We start from the raw sequence: 14,768 nt of genomic DNA, 5'->3' as shown, positions 1-14,768 counted from the left end.
AAAATAAGCATGAAATGAACCACAGCCAGTGTTACTAGAAGTTATCTCGGATAAGTGTAGGATTTGCTGGTGGAATCCCAATGTGCCTACTGTTTAATTTTCAAATAACAAAGTAGCATACAGTGAAAAGTAGGTCTCCCTCCTACCCTGACCTCTCCTTCTTAAACAAAAGGCATACTATACATAGTTTTGCATCCTGCTTTTCTCACGTTATAAAATATCTTAGAGATTATTCCTGGGCCAGATGCAGTGGTTTATACCTGTAATCCCACTGCTTTGAGAGGCCTAAGTGGGAGGATCACTTGAGCCAGGAGTTTGAGACCAGACTAAGCAACATGGTGAAACCCCGGCTCTACAAAAAATACAAAAATTAGCCGGGTGTGGTGGCATATGCCTGTGGTCCCAGCTACTCAGGAGACTGAGGTGGGAGCATCACTTGAGCTCAGGAAGTCAAGGCTGCATTGAGCCATAAGTACACCACTGCACTCCAGCCTGGATGACAGAATGGGACCCTGTATTTAAAAAAAAACAAAAAAGATTATTATTCCTTAATAGTACCTATCAATCCTTTTCTTTCTTTGCTTTTTTTTTTTTTTTTTTTTCTGAGATGGAGTCTTGCTCTGTCACGCAGGCAGGAGTGCAGTGACGCAATCTTGGCTCACTGCAATGTCCACCTCCTGGGTAGCCGGGATTATAGGCGCCCACCACCACGCCTGGCTAATTTTTGTATTTTTAGTATTTTTAGTAGAGACAGGGTTTCACCATGTTGGCCAGGCTGGTCTCGAACTCCTGGCCTTGTGATCCGCCCACTTTGGCCTCCCAAAGTGCTGGGATCACCGGCAATGAGCCATCACTAAGCCAGTGAGCCTGGGAAATGGGCATATAGAATCCCTGCTTTCTGGGTGACAGTGTTGTTGCAAGGATAGGAATGTACACACTGTAGGCATGTGTAGATGGTAGGTTCTTCCTGGTATAATCTACCTCTAGACCCAGCCTCCTGGGATGACCCTTTCTTTGACAGATGCTGGGGAGTTTAATTCTTTGTGAAGAAAGGTTTTGTAGCTGCTGCCTGCTCCCCGCTATCCCCACCGCAGGAAACCAAGTGTCTATTTTTTGTATCATAACACAGGTATACACTATTTGCCTCACTGCTTCATCCACCAAGGGACCCTTTATCTGGGACCAAAGATTCTGAGCTGAAAGGGCCCTCAGAGCAGCCAAGGCATGCATGAGAAGAGAAGGGCTATGAAGTGGAAGCTGAGGGAGCGTGGACTGCAGGCTTGGGAGAGGCAGCATGGTGTCCTGCAGAGCCTCATGCTGGCAGAACTGGGTCTACAGACACATTTTATTCAGTTCCTAAAGTATTCAAAATATTTTTTGATTAGTTGACAACAGTTAAGAACTCTGAGTATGCTTGTACAACATTGTGAATATACTTAATGCCACTGAATTATACACTTAAAAATGGTTAGAAAGAGGAATTTTACGTTCTGTATGTTTTACAATTAAAAATAGGGCATGGTGGCTCACGCCTGTAATCCCAACACTTTGGGAGTCCCAGGCAGGAGAACTGCTTCAAGTCCAGCCCAGCAACATAGCGAGACTTCATCTCTACAAAAAATTTAAAAATTAGCTGGACATGGTGTTGTGCGCCTGTAGTCCCATCTACTTGGGAGGCGGAGGTGGGAAGATCACTTGAGCCCAGGAGGTCAAGGCTGCACTGAGCCATGATTGTGCCACCACAATCCAGTCTGTGCGACAGAGCAAGACCCTGTCTCAAAATAAACATAAATAAATTTATTTATTTCTAGACTGACATGTAAAATTAGTTGCTTTCTTATTACAAGACTAGGAAAAGCATTTTTAAATATAAAAATTCTAAATAGTTTTTAACTTTTATTTTTTGAGACAGGGTCTTGCTGTGTCACCTAGGCTGGAGTGTAGTAGCGTGAACATGACACACTGCAGCTGTGACCTCCTGGGCTCAAGGGATCCCCCGACCTCAGCCTCCTGAGTAGCTGGGACCACAGGTGCATGCCACCACACCCAGCTAATTTTTTTTGTATTTTTGTAGAGATGGGGTCTTGGCATGTTGACCAGGTTGCTCTCATAAGCAATCCTCCTGCCTCGGCCTCTCAAAGTGCTGGGATTACAGGTGTGAGCCATCGCACCTGGCCTAAAGACGTTTTTAAAAAGGGTGATGGCCAGGTGTGGTGGCTCACGCCTGTAATCCCAGCACTTTGGGAGGCAGAGGCAGGTGGATCACTTGAGGTCAGGAGTTCAAGACCAGCCTGGCCAACATGGCAAAACCCCGTCTCTACTAAAAGTACAAAAGGTAGCTCGGCATTGTGGTGGGCACCTGTAATCCCAGCTACTCGGGAGGCTGAGGCAGGAGAATCGCTTGAGCCCCAGAGGTGGAAGTTGCAGTGAACCGAGATCGCGCCACTGCACTCAAGCCTGGGTGACAGAGCGAGACTCTGTCTCCATAATAATAATAATAATAATAATAATAATAAAAAGGGTGAAACCTATTCAGCTAAAGTCCTCAGAATATTTCCATTGTATTTTTTAGACGAGACCAAAAAGTTTTTGTACTATTAGTAAATGTTTTAAAAAAAAGAACACTGAGTCACATAACCTAGAGTTTTAATATCTCCTGAAAAACTGAAAGATCTGGAAACATGTCTATAACTAACAGGATAGGCCAAGTAATATTGTAGTAACAAACAATCCCAAAGCCTCAATGGCTTAAAACAACAAAGATTTATTTCTCATGTGATATGCCCGTAACTGGCTGAATAGGTTGAAGTTGAAGGAGTGGCTCTGTGCAAATCGCTTTTGCTCAAGGACCTGGTTTGAGGGAGAGTCACCATATAGAATGGCACTGATCTGAAAGTGCCCTGCCAAAATTCATATGTTGAAACCTAATTGCCAATGTGATAGTATTAGGAAGTGGGGCCTTTGGGAAGTGATTAAGTAATGACGGAAGAACCCTCATGGATGGGATTAGAGAATTTATAAAAGATGTTGAAGGGAGTACCATAAGCCCTTTTTGCCCTTCTGCCATGTGAGGGGACAGTGATCATCTTAGAAGCCATCATAGTCCACAGCATTCTTTAGTGGACTCCCAACATAGCAGCCAATGGTCAGGGAACATTTGCCATGCTGTCCTCTTCCTCCTTTGTTCTCTGTACCCCTGGGGCTTCAGGTTTCTAAAGATGTGTTTAATGAGACAACCCAGACAAACCTGCGTTCAGTTCCTCACTGTTTCAGGCATTTAATCTCTCTGACCCTGTCTCTTCTCTTGTAAAATAAAGATAATAATTAGACGTAGCTCATCGTGCTGTGGTGAGCAATAAGACAACACTCAAAATATTCAGCTCGGTGGCTAGTGCACAGTAAGCACCCAGAATCTATTCTTAGGGTTATGACAAGTTAGTTTTTAAAATAACATATGAAAACTTTCTTTTTTTTTTTTTTTTTTTTTTTTTTTTGAGGTGGAGTTTTGCTCTGTCGCCCAGGCTGGAGTGTAGTGGCATGATCTTGGCTCACTACAACCACCATCTCCTGAGTTCAAGTTATTCTCCTGCCTCAGTGTCCTGAGAAGCTGAGATTACAGGCATGCATCACCAGGCCCAGTTAATTTTTTTTTTTGTATTTTTAGTAGAGATGGGGTTTCACCATGGTGGTCAGGCTGGTCTCAAACTCCTGACCTCAAATGATCCACCCACTTTGGCCTCCCAAAGTGCTGGGATTACAGGTGTGAGCTACCACATCTGGGGGAAATTTCTTAATGTAAAAAACTTTCAAAACAATACACATAAAATGAAAATCTCTTTAAAACCCTTGTATCATTCTCTTCTGCAGAAGTAGCAACTGCTATCAGATTGCTGTATATCCATCCTGACTTTTTTAATGCATTCACAAACATTAATAAACATACATGAATGTATAGTTGGTGTGTGTGTATATATATATATATATATTTTTTTTTTTTTTTTTTGAGATGGAGTTTTGCTCTGTTGCCCAAGCTGGAGTGCAGTGGTGTGATCTTGGCTGACTGCAACCTCTGCCTCCCGGGTTCAAGCAATTCTCCTGCCTCAGCCTCCTGAGTAGCTGGGATTACAGGCATGTACCACCACGGCCGGCTAATTTTTGTATTTTTAGTAGAAATGGGGCTTCACCATGTTGGCCAGGCTGGTCTTGAACTCCTGACCTTGTGATCCACCCGCCTCAGCCTCCCAAAGTGCTGGGATTACAGGCATGAGCCACTGCACCTGGCTAGTTGTTGGTATTTTTAAAGCATATATGATATACTATACATAATTTGCAAGACACTTTTTAAAATTATCAATCTGCTTTGGAAATTTGTGTTTTTTATATAAATATTTTAAAAATATTTGAATGTAAACACGCACATATATGAACTAGCTCAATCTTTCAAATTGCTACAAAAATTTTTCTAGTATGGATATACTAAATTTAGCTATTCCATAAAAAAGACTATTTTGCCATATTATAAACAGTGCTATAATAACATTTGTGCTCTCTGTATACACGTGGGAATGTTTCTTCAAAGTAGATACCAAAAAGTAGAATTTCTGCATCATAGGGTGTGTGGATTTTAAATTTTACTAGATGATAGCAAACTGCCCTCAGAAAGCCTATGCTAATTTATATTTTGTGCTAGCAGTATATGAGAGTAATTATTTCTCACACCCTTGCCAACTTTTTTTTTTTCATCACTGAATGTCTATCTATTAAATGCTGATGGAGGTAAGGATAAGACTCATTCATATGCCAAGTGCCTGGCACGTAATAGCTACTCTGAACACACAATACCCACAGTTTATTATATAAATCCAAGCCTGAAAAGTCAAAATTTCCATTCATGCTATTATTAATTGGCAAACAAAAAAGCTCTTAGTTTTTGGAACACAGGTTTGAATCTTGTTTTATCCACTTTGTGCAACTGGGGACCTTAATGGTTTAGTTTCTGCACTCCTTCAGTGTTATTGTAAAACTCCCAAGCATTTGTTGAGACATTACACAGCTAGGTCTTGTTGCTTTACAACCTTGGGATGTAGCAGTCAACATTCAGCATAGGTCAAAATTCTTAGGCAGGATTGTATAGGTTAACTACCCAGGAGGCTTCTAAAGCTGAAGTCTGTATTACCCTCCACCCCCAGTGTAGTCTATCAGTATAAAGAATGTAGTTTATCACTTATTATAAACTTGATATAAATATTATAACCTGGACAAAGCATCTGCTCTGATCCTTCCTCCTGCCACCCCAGTGCAGCTTTCAACACTGTACCAGAGGTGCCTTCTTGTTAGCATCAGGATTGTCTAAGATCGCACATCAAGCAATGGTGGCAGGCAAAATCCAGCCTGTGTCATGGCAGAATAGGTTAAAAGCCAACATCACAAAACTGAGGCCATTTTTGCAGAGCACATTCCCAAACTATGGGCAAGATCAACAGCAGTAAAGTTCAGCTTTTTATTGAACACATTATAAAAGAGGTTTAGTCAAAAAGACCAAAGCCCATGTCATCATCAGACTCCTCAGATTCTTCTTTCTTTGCTTCCATTATCTTCTCCTCAGCCGAAGCAGCAGCAGTGGAGGGGGGAGGACCTCCTGCTGGTGCAGCACCAGCTGCTAGAGCAGGTCCACCAGCCCCTACATTGCAGATGAGGCTTCCAATGTTGACGTTGGCCAGGGCCTTTGCAAACAAGCCAGGCCAAAATGTTCAACATTTACACTGGCTGCTTTAATGAGGGTATTGATCTTAACCTCCATGACGGTCACCTCATCATCGTGCAGAATGAGGGCCAAGTAGACGCAGGCAAGCTCGGAGATGGAGGCCATGGCGCAGGCGAGTGTGGGGCTGGCATTGCCAGAGGCGGTGCTAGTCGCTGGATGAAGTGACAGCCTCACCCCAACGCAGCCTTAGCTTCCTCGGAAGGACCAAGCACCTTGGTGGCAGCTGAGGAAAGGGCAAAGTATCATTTTTCACAACGTCATGATTGAACAATTATTTAACTTCTTTTTGCTTTGGTTTCCCTATCTGTCGAAATGAGCTGTTTGTAGTTTTTTTTTTTTTTTTTTTTTTTTTTTTAGACAGAGTCTCATTCACTCTGTCACCCAGGGCTGGAGCGCAGTGGCACAATCTCAGCTCACTGCCACCTTCACCCCCTGGGTTAAAGCGATTCTCCTGCCCCAGCCTCCTGAGTAGCTGGGATTACAGGCATGCATCACCACACCCGGCTATTTTTTGTATTTTTAGTACAGACGGGGTTTTACCATGTTGGCCAGGCTGGTGTCGAACTCCTGGCCTCAAGTGATCCGCCCAACTCAGCCTCCCGAAGTGCTGGGATTACAGGCCTGAGCCACTGGGCCTGGCCTTAGATGAGGTCTAACGTATATTTTATTCTTGTTTCTTTTTTCCTTATTGGCCTTTGAATTTCAAGTGCTATAAACCTGAGTCTGATTCTGAGCTCTGCCCCTTTCCAGCTATGGGCCAGTCATTTAGCCTTTCTGAGCCATAGTTTCTACACCTGTAAAAGAGTTAATACTTCATAGAGTTTTTGTAAGGATGACTTGAAAAACTGTAACTGTCACATAATAGGTGCTTGATATATATGCTATGTTATTTATTCCTCTTGTAAGCCACAGGAAGTGAGGACTTCTAGTATGTGGTACCAGAGTGTGCACCAAAGAACCTTTTGCAAAGAGCTTTGGCTGCAGATGATCAAGATTTGCCATGGACTTCAGAACTCTCAAATCACTTGGAAGTTTGTCTATGCAGCATTATCTGGTGTCACGCCTGAGATATTGAAGGAGAAGCCCCAGCCTTTCAGGGGTTTCTGAGAAGACTATGCCCCTTTTCTGTATTCATAACTGTATCTTCGTTCTCTGGGCAGTATCGAGAGTGGGTAAAAGAACATGGACTTGAAGTCGGAGAGTCCTAGCTTCTAGCCCTAGCTATGTGACCAAGGGCAAATTGTTTACCTCTCTGAGCCTGTTTTTGTACTTGAGAAATAGGAAATAGGGATGTTGTGAATATTAAATGAGATTGTTCTTGGAAAGAATATTTGCAAGGTACCTGGTGCATGGTCAGTGCTCCACAGAGTCTGAGGAGGTGACGTATTTGCCAAGAGACAATGCCAAAGAATGGAGGAATGCAATTAGGCATGTCTTTCTAAGCCAGTAAAGGGCCTCTTTGGATCTTTGCATGATTTTATTTTATTTTATTTTAATTTAATTTTATTTTTTTGAGGCAGAGTCTTGCTCTGTTGCCCAGGCTGGAGTGCAGTGGTGCGATCTTGGCTCACTGTAACCTCTGCCTCCTGGGTTCTAGCGATTCTCCTGCCTCAGCCTCCCGAGTAGCTGCAACTGATTACAGGCACCTGGCTAATTTTTGTATTCTTAGTAGAGGTGGGGGTTTCACCATGTTGGGCAGGCTGGTCTCGAACTCCTGGCCTCAAGTGATCCATCCGCGTCAGCCTCGCAAAGTGCTGGGATTACAGGCGTGAGCCACCACACTTGGCCTGGATCTTTGTATGATCTTTGCATGGTAAGGAGCAAAAGGCAAAGAGGTTAGCAGTTTTCGGGGAGGTGAATTAAAACATGGATGCCTCATTTTCAAAACCTCTTGTAAGGCTGGGTGAAGTGGCTCATGCCTGTAATCCCAGCACTTTGGGAGGCTGGGGTGGGAGAACTGCTTGAGCCCAGGGGTTCAAGACCAGTCTGGGCAACACAGTGATACCTTATAGCTACAAAAATTAAAAAAAAATTAGCTGGGCTTGGTGATACATACCTATGGTCCCGGGTACTTGAGAAGCTGAGGTAGGAGGATCACTTGAACCCAGGAGGTTGAGACTGAAGTAAGCTGTGATCTTGCTAGTGCACTTCAGCCTGGGTGACAGTGAGACCTTGTCTCAAAAACAAGAAAACCCCCCGCAAAACACCCATCTCATATACCTATCTACAAGGGCTAATGTATTACATCCCTTTTGTTTTAAAGATCAAAGTTTCTATATTATAGTCCCTCATATCACTATTAAAATCTATACCTAACACTAATTAAAATAATAATACAGGCATTTTTTTTTTTTTTTTAAATCACACAGCCAGGCATGGTGGCTCACACCTGTAATCCCAGCACTTTGGGAGACTGAGGAAGGAGCACTACTTGAGGCCAGGAGTTTGACATCAACTTGGGCAACAAACTGAGACCCTGTCTCTACAAAAAAAATTTAGCTATGTACAATGATGCATGCCTGTAGCTACTGGGGAGGCTGAAGCAAGAGAATTGCTTGAGCCCAGCAGTTCGGGGTCACAGTGAGCTATGATTGTGCCACTGAACTCCTGCTGGGTGACAGAGTGACACCTTGTCTCAAAAAAAAAAAAAAAAAAACACAGTACTATAGGGTACACAGTGAAAACTAAGACTCTGCTGCCCTAGACAAAGTTCGTCTCCCTTAGCAATCATTAATATTCATTAACATTTTCTTGTGACTCCTTCCAGACCTAACCTGCGCATGTATAACAGCAAAAACATATGGGAACAAATGTGTAGTGCAGATAACTAAAGCAATACGTATGTCTTAATGGACATAATCACCCCATGCTATCCCTCTTCCTTTATTATACAAACCCAGGAATACTTTTCCCATTATTCTGCACTTTGCTTCCTTCATTTACTGATACCTCTTGGCGACTGCTCTATAACTATACAAGTAGATCTACCCCACTTTCTGTATGGCTGCATGATAGTCTACTGTAAGTATACTGTTTTGTAGTACTCTAACCAGTATCATACAGCCAGATATTTCGGTTGTTTCTGCCTCTTTCTACCACAAACAATTCTGCAATCACTATTGGTAACTCTTTGTTTGCAGATTTTTTTTTTTTAAAGACGACTTTTTTTTTTTTTTTTGAGACAGAGTCTTACTTTGGTGCCCAAGCTGGAGTGCAGATCTCCACTCGCCGCAACCTCTGCCTTCTGAGTTCAAGTGATTTTCCCACCTCAGCCTCCCAAAGTGCTGGGATTACAGGCGTGTGCCACCACGTCCGGCTAGTTTTTGAATTTTTTTTTGTAGAGACGGGGTTTCGCATGTTGCTCAGGCTGGTCGCGCAAACTCCTGACCTCAGGTGATCCACCCACCGAGATCACGTCATTGCACTCCAGCCAGGGCAACAGAGCGAGGCTCCGCCTCAAAAAAAAAAGAAATTGCTTGGCAAAAAGATCTGTATCACTTAAAACTCCCCACAAAAGTGAAGGGTAGCCATATCCCTCATCGCGGGTCACCTGGGTGAAATTACTAATTTGCAAATGTTAAATTTCGTCAATCTTCTCTTATTAAAGTGTTTCAATTCGGAGAGTCATGTTGTGAAATGCCAATCTCTTAGTCCACCTTTTAAAAAACTTTGCAGGGGTTCTCCAAGGCCCTCAGAATAAAGTCCAGATTCCTTTGCAGAGCTAACAGGATCCTGGAGATGCCCTGCTCCAGGAAACTTCCAGGGGCTTCTGTCCTGGGGCCTGTTCCCTGGTTTTGGGAGCGCTCGGGCAACGGCGAGCCGGGGCAGCGTCTCGCTCATCTCGGACCCAGGCCTGGGGCTCCACTGACGCCGACGGAGCCGGGCTGCTGCGGGAGTGGAGTCCTGGGGGACCAGAAGGGGCTTTCACTTCGCTCCTGGGCCTCCCGAGTTCCAGGCTCGGACTAGCCCCGCACAGGGAGGCGAGCAGGCCCGGCTCCCCAGAGGCTGAGGCAGGCGCCCGTGCTCTTTCAGCTCAGCCTCTCTCCCCCGACATAGGCGCTCCACGTGCTTCATTTCCAAAATTCTCAGCAAAACTCCGCGGGAGACCCTCCCGCCTGGTCACATGCCTGGAACGAGAACAAACCGGGGCGTGTCTGTGTCTGACGGCTGGGAACCAAAGCTATTTCCATAGAAATAGGGCCGGCTAGCCGTGAGTTGTAGCCCCGCCAGTGCCTGAAACGCCAGGAGGAGGGGACGAGTTGCCTTTTAAACGCGCAGCGACGATTATAAGCCCCCACCCGCGGCAATTCGAGGCTGAACAATAGTGGCGCGGCTCGGGACGTGGTGCGAGGGCCCACACTTCACTGGAGCCACGCGCGGACCACCGTGCCTCAACCGCCACAAAGGGACCCTCGCCACACGCCCGCGGCCGCCTCGCGGCGCCCGTCCAGAAGCGCCTGGCGGAAGGGCGCGCTCTCAGGCGCTTCCACCGGCGACCTTCCGGCGGGAACCCGCGGGCGACGCAGGAACGACTCTCTTTCCCCTGCCCCGCAGCAGTGCTGAGTAATGGTGAGAGCAGCAAGGCCCTTGGCCACCGCACGTAAGAAAAAAGTTGTAATAAAAAGAAAACAACCCGGGAAACTTTACTACTTGGTTCGCCAGGTACCAATCTGCGGAAAAGGCGGGGTACGGGCCTCGGAGGCCGGATCCAACAAATCAGGGAAAGGAAGAGGGCAGAAGTCGCAGCCTGCACAGCCTCACAACCGCCCAGAGGGCACGGCGGCCCTGGGGCTCTCTCTTCCGAGCAGAGCAACCTCCGTGTCTATCGGCTCCTTCCGGCGTTGCGATTGGCCACAGGCTGTCTTGGCCTCTCGGGCGCCCGCCTCCTAGTTGCTAGGGGTTTACTTCCCCAAAGTACACGGGCCCCACCTTGTGGCGCAACCGCTCCTGCATGGAAAGCGGATCTCCGCCCAGGGGAAGACGTGTTAACGAATAAGAGCAGCCCCACACATTTATTGGCTACTTTGAGTATCAGTCAAAGAACTGCTCACCCGCCTTTCTATTGTACTTTTCGGTTATTGGCCTCTCTTAGTGCCGATCTGTTACTAGGGAAGCGAGATCCTCACAGTCTCATAGGCATGAGTCAAAGCCAATCAAGAGCCACGCCTTCATCCCCGAGTCAGTGCCCAATTGCTGCTCGAAGAGCCCGGAGGACGCGGTCGGGATTGGTCATCCCGTCGCCCGACCTGGCCGCAACAAGTTAGGGTGAGTGGCAGTTATATAGACCGGCGGCGGAGCACGCGTGTGTGCGGACGCAGTTGCGTGAGGGGTTTCTGCCATCCTCGGTTCTGTGGAGCAGAGCTAGTTCCTCTCCAGCTCAGCCGCGTAGGTACGCTGGGGTGTGGGCGGGGCAGGGAGGCCAGAGGACTAAGCCGAGCCGCAGCAGTTGTGAGAGGGAGAAGTCTGAGTGGCGCTTGCGGAGGCCGCGCCAGGCGCGTCCCCCACCCCCACCCCAACGGCCGCAGGCGCGCGCGGCGGACGGACGGGCGCGCGTCGGCTCCCCGCTCCCCCTCCCCTCCCGGCTGGGGCGCGTGGCCGTGTCCGCCGCGTGCGCGTGCTGAGTCCAACGGCCTCGCGGGGCGGGAGTGAGCCGCGGCCGCCGCCCGGGCCCCAGGGCGGTCTCGGGGGCGAGGGGCCCGCACCCAGCGTTTCCCGCCCGCCACTCTCTCCGCCACGCGCCTACGGCGTCTTTTCCTCCCCTGGCCAAGGGATCCAGTCGGTTCGGACCAGAAGGAGGCTTTCGTTTAGGGGTGGGGGCAGCACTAAAGTCTGATTGGAGTCTTGGCGGTCCGCGCGTCGCAGAAGTGCCTTCGGTTTTGCTTGGAGTAAAGGGAGCAGCGAGTGCACGGAGTGGTAGTAACAAGCAATGTTCTTTCCACGCCCTCGCTGTGTGTCCGGCACTGTGCGGAGCCACTTTTCTGCCTTTCATTTGATTCTTGCAGTGAGCTGGCGAGGTGGGTACGGCCATTCTCCTTCCGTAGCGACCCAAGGCACGGGTCTGGAGAGCGGGGTCACAGGCACGCACGGGAAGGGCGGGGATTTGCTGACGCCGGGCCCTCTGACTCCGAGCCCCCCGCTTCCCTCGGGGCAGCATCAGCCTCAAAAGGCCACCTGCCGAGAAGGCTGCAGCGGCATTTGTGCTTGGGCTAGTTCTGGGCTTCCAGAGAGACAAGGGTTGGAAGTGGGAATGTGACAAAGGAAAAGGGTTTGGGCTTCCTTTCTACGTGTATTTGTACAGGCCCTGGGTAGATGTGCCGCCACCGTAGCTTCTGGAAAAAAGTAGGGAAAACGATGAGTAAGTGCAAATGAACATGGACTGTGTTCCTCACCGGGTTTGAAACTCAAGATTGCTGATGGGAAATTCCCGCCAGCGGGAAGTTAGGCTCCGGTTTTAGACGTTGAATTTTTTTTTTTTTCTCTACTTTTTTTAATTGGAGGAGACTTTTGGAGAAAGACCTTGAGAAGATTCACTTTATGGTTGAAGGAAATGAGGTGCAAAGCGACGAGTTTAAGATCTCACTAGCATCTGTGGGTTAAAATACGGAATTGGAATAGAAAGGATGGCGCCCAGTTACAGTATACATTTGACCTCTGTGGAGCCTGTCACGCTGGATGAATTACTGGTGTTGGAGATGTGTTGGAAAAAACAACTGTGACAGTCGAGATCTGTGGATGAAAGTTTGTGTACACTCCGTTTATTTAGCATTTACTCTGCTGGGTTCCTGTGTATATGCAGAAACAAGATGCTTTTCTTCAGGGACTAGAGCTTATATTTTTCTAGTAGAGTTACCATCTTTTAGATTATTTAAAAGCCAACATACTCCTTGGCTTAGTGAAATAAATCTTCCTATGTTATAGAAACACTTCTATAAACATAAACATTTCTATAAACATGTTCTAGAAGCCATTTCTATAAACATGTTTCTGTAACAGCATTATAATAAAACAATGTTCCAAGTAACATTTACTTGGAACTTTACTGGTGTGGCAATTCCGGTTACCTGCCGTTACAGACTGGTTAACTGGAATTAGCATTTTAACTTAAGAGTTAAAGATGAGCAATTTAAGTTGTCAAATGGAAAAACACTAGAATGACCTACATTTAAACTGTTTAAGCTTGAGTGCAGCTAATTTTGTTACTGCTTGAGGCAAAATAGAATGAAATTACCTTACGCATTATTGAGGGAAAATTTTGTTAGTTTCTACTTAAAATATTAAAAAAATACAGTTCTTGGCCTCAGGCAAATGGTTATCACTTGGGCAGGAATATGAGAATTACGTGATTATTTCACAAACTGGTGCTCTGATTACTTGTGCATTCCTTTATCAGAAACAAGTGAATTGAAGCAAATTGTGGTAATGTAAGGCTTGGCAAGGCCGCCCTACATCCCTACCAAGTCATAGGTCAGTTTTGTTGGAGCTGCTTACCGGTAGAAAAGTCTAAGCTTTTGTACCTCTTACAGGTAGAAAAGTAGACAGTTCTTTGTTTAACTCAGTTTGCTGTTCCTGAGCTGACTGTCCACCAGGGGAACATTAGGAGATTTTGGTAATGTTTGTTTGTGACCTACTTAGAGCAGTTTTTCTTTTGTAACTTAATGGTTTTTCTTTTTTTCCCACTCGTTCTAGTATTTTGCATAGAAAGTGAACGGCAGAAGGCAGTTTTAAGTTTTTGTAAAAGTTTGTGAATTTTATATCGTTCTTAGGACTGATGGGGCTAGTGTTAAAAGATAAAATTTAACGTAAAGCTTACATTTGTGACTGAAGCCAATTTTATATTTTTTTCTTTATTTTTGTCAGTCTGATAAAACTGCCCACTTGGTCTTTTAACATTTTGCAAATTGATTTTTTTTTTTTTTTACTTTCAGAATTTAAATAGGCATTGTATGTTTGTTAATTATATTGTGCTTTGGCTTCCTTGGACGAAACTATTACTGACTTTACAAAGAAGAATGGATAATTGTGGAAGTAGGTAGGGTCAAAAAAAAAAAAAAAAAAAAAAAAAAAAAAAAAAAAAGGAAAGCCTCGCCTGCCCCCCAGTGATTTGTCAAAAGCAAGTGGGAAAAATCTCTGGTAGTGCAGTACTGCCCTTCCAGTACTCCAGTACAAGCCCTGGAGTTAAATTTAGATTCAGCAACTGTTATCTTACATGTAGTTGGTTATCACAATGTGGTGGCACACTAGGTTTATAAATTTATATCTCAGAAATCAGCTATTTACTTTTTTTTTTTTTTTAAAGTATTCTTGGACATCCTGTCTGTCTTTAGTTGGGAAGGCCACACTGCAAGCCAGGTGATAGGGTTAAGAGTAGGAATAATTCACACACACGAATAGTGTCTTAATATTCTGTCTTACAAGGTGGAAAGCAATTTCAAAAAAATTGCCCTCACAGCCTGTAGCTTAGTAAATAAGGTCTTTAGGCGACATTGTGATAGAGTCCCTCTTCTGTCAGGTGGCCAGTCATGTAGTAAGTTTTTGGTATGTGTGTTGTATCTTAGGTATTTAATCAAAAGTAAAGATTAAAGATGATTGACAGAAATTTGGCTTCCTGGATGGTATACACATCTACTTTGTAGGGATGTAATCTTTGGTGGCTATTAACTTCACTGGCTATATAAAGCATCATTATGTATTTGTGTAACCCTTTGCATATTTAGAAAGTGCTTTCACACATCTTTGGTATTACCATACTTTTACTAAAAAGTGAATTGGAGCTCTGAAACCGAATCGTCAAAACTATTTTGAAAAGCATGTGGTACCTAATAGGGTACTATAGCCAGCTTATTTCCTTAATTAAAAAATCTTAGAGGGATTTTGAATCTGGAATGTATGAATGTGACACCTACCTGCCCTTGCAGGCTTCTCCCATATGCTGTTTATGCAAAGCCATAGGCTGTGCCTTAACTACACCCTTGTTTCTGCACTGAGGTTGCCTAGATTTCCCTGG

General features: G+C 45.4%; 1 protein-coding gene, 1 long non-coding RNA gene and 1 pseudogene across 6 annotated transcripts in view; 1 reads left to right on the top strand and 2 right to left on the bottom strand.

Annotated features, from left to right (window-relative positions):
* Nucleotides 1–5,451: 5,451 nt before the first annotated feature.
* On the bottom strand, nucleotides 5,452–7,999 carry LOC101177147 (annotated as a pseudogene).
* A 1,231-nt stretch (nucleotides 8,000–9,230) lies between these two features.
* Nucleotides 9,231–9,818, bottom strand: LOC100603607. Its single transcript, XR_004033027.1, has one exon. It is a non-coding gene; the product is annotated as an uncharacterized LOC100603607 (long non-coding RNA).
* Nucleotides 9,819–11,026: 1,208 nt separating this feature from the next.
* Nucleotides 11,027–14,768, top strand: part of G3BP1 (G3BP stress granule assembly factor 1) — a 40,070-nt gene continuing 36,328 nt past the window's right edge. For 2 of the 5 annotated variants that reach the window (XR_004033024.1, XM_030826177.1), the window contains exon 1: nucleotides 11,034–11,153. The gene's annotated coding sequence lies outside the window, so the exon portion shown is untranslated. Of the gene's footprint in view, nucleotides 11,154–11,458; nucleotides 11,779–14,768 lie in introns of those variants that run through there. The other 3 variants (XM_030826187.1, XM_030826190.1, XM_030826196.1) reach the window with 3 other exon arrangements.

The sequence above is a fragment of the Nomascus leucogenys genome, chromosome 2 (genome assembly GCF_006542625.1).
Source record: "Nomascus leucogenys isolate Asia chromosome 2, Asia_NLE_v1, whole genome shotgun sequence".
Classification (NCBI taxonomy): Eukaryota; Metazoa; Chordata; class Mammalia; order Primates; family Hylobatidae; genus Nomascus; species Nomascus leucogenys.
Note: the sequence above shows the minus strand (reverse complement) of the source record. Positions and strands in the feature narration are given on the sequence as shown.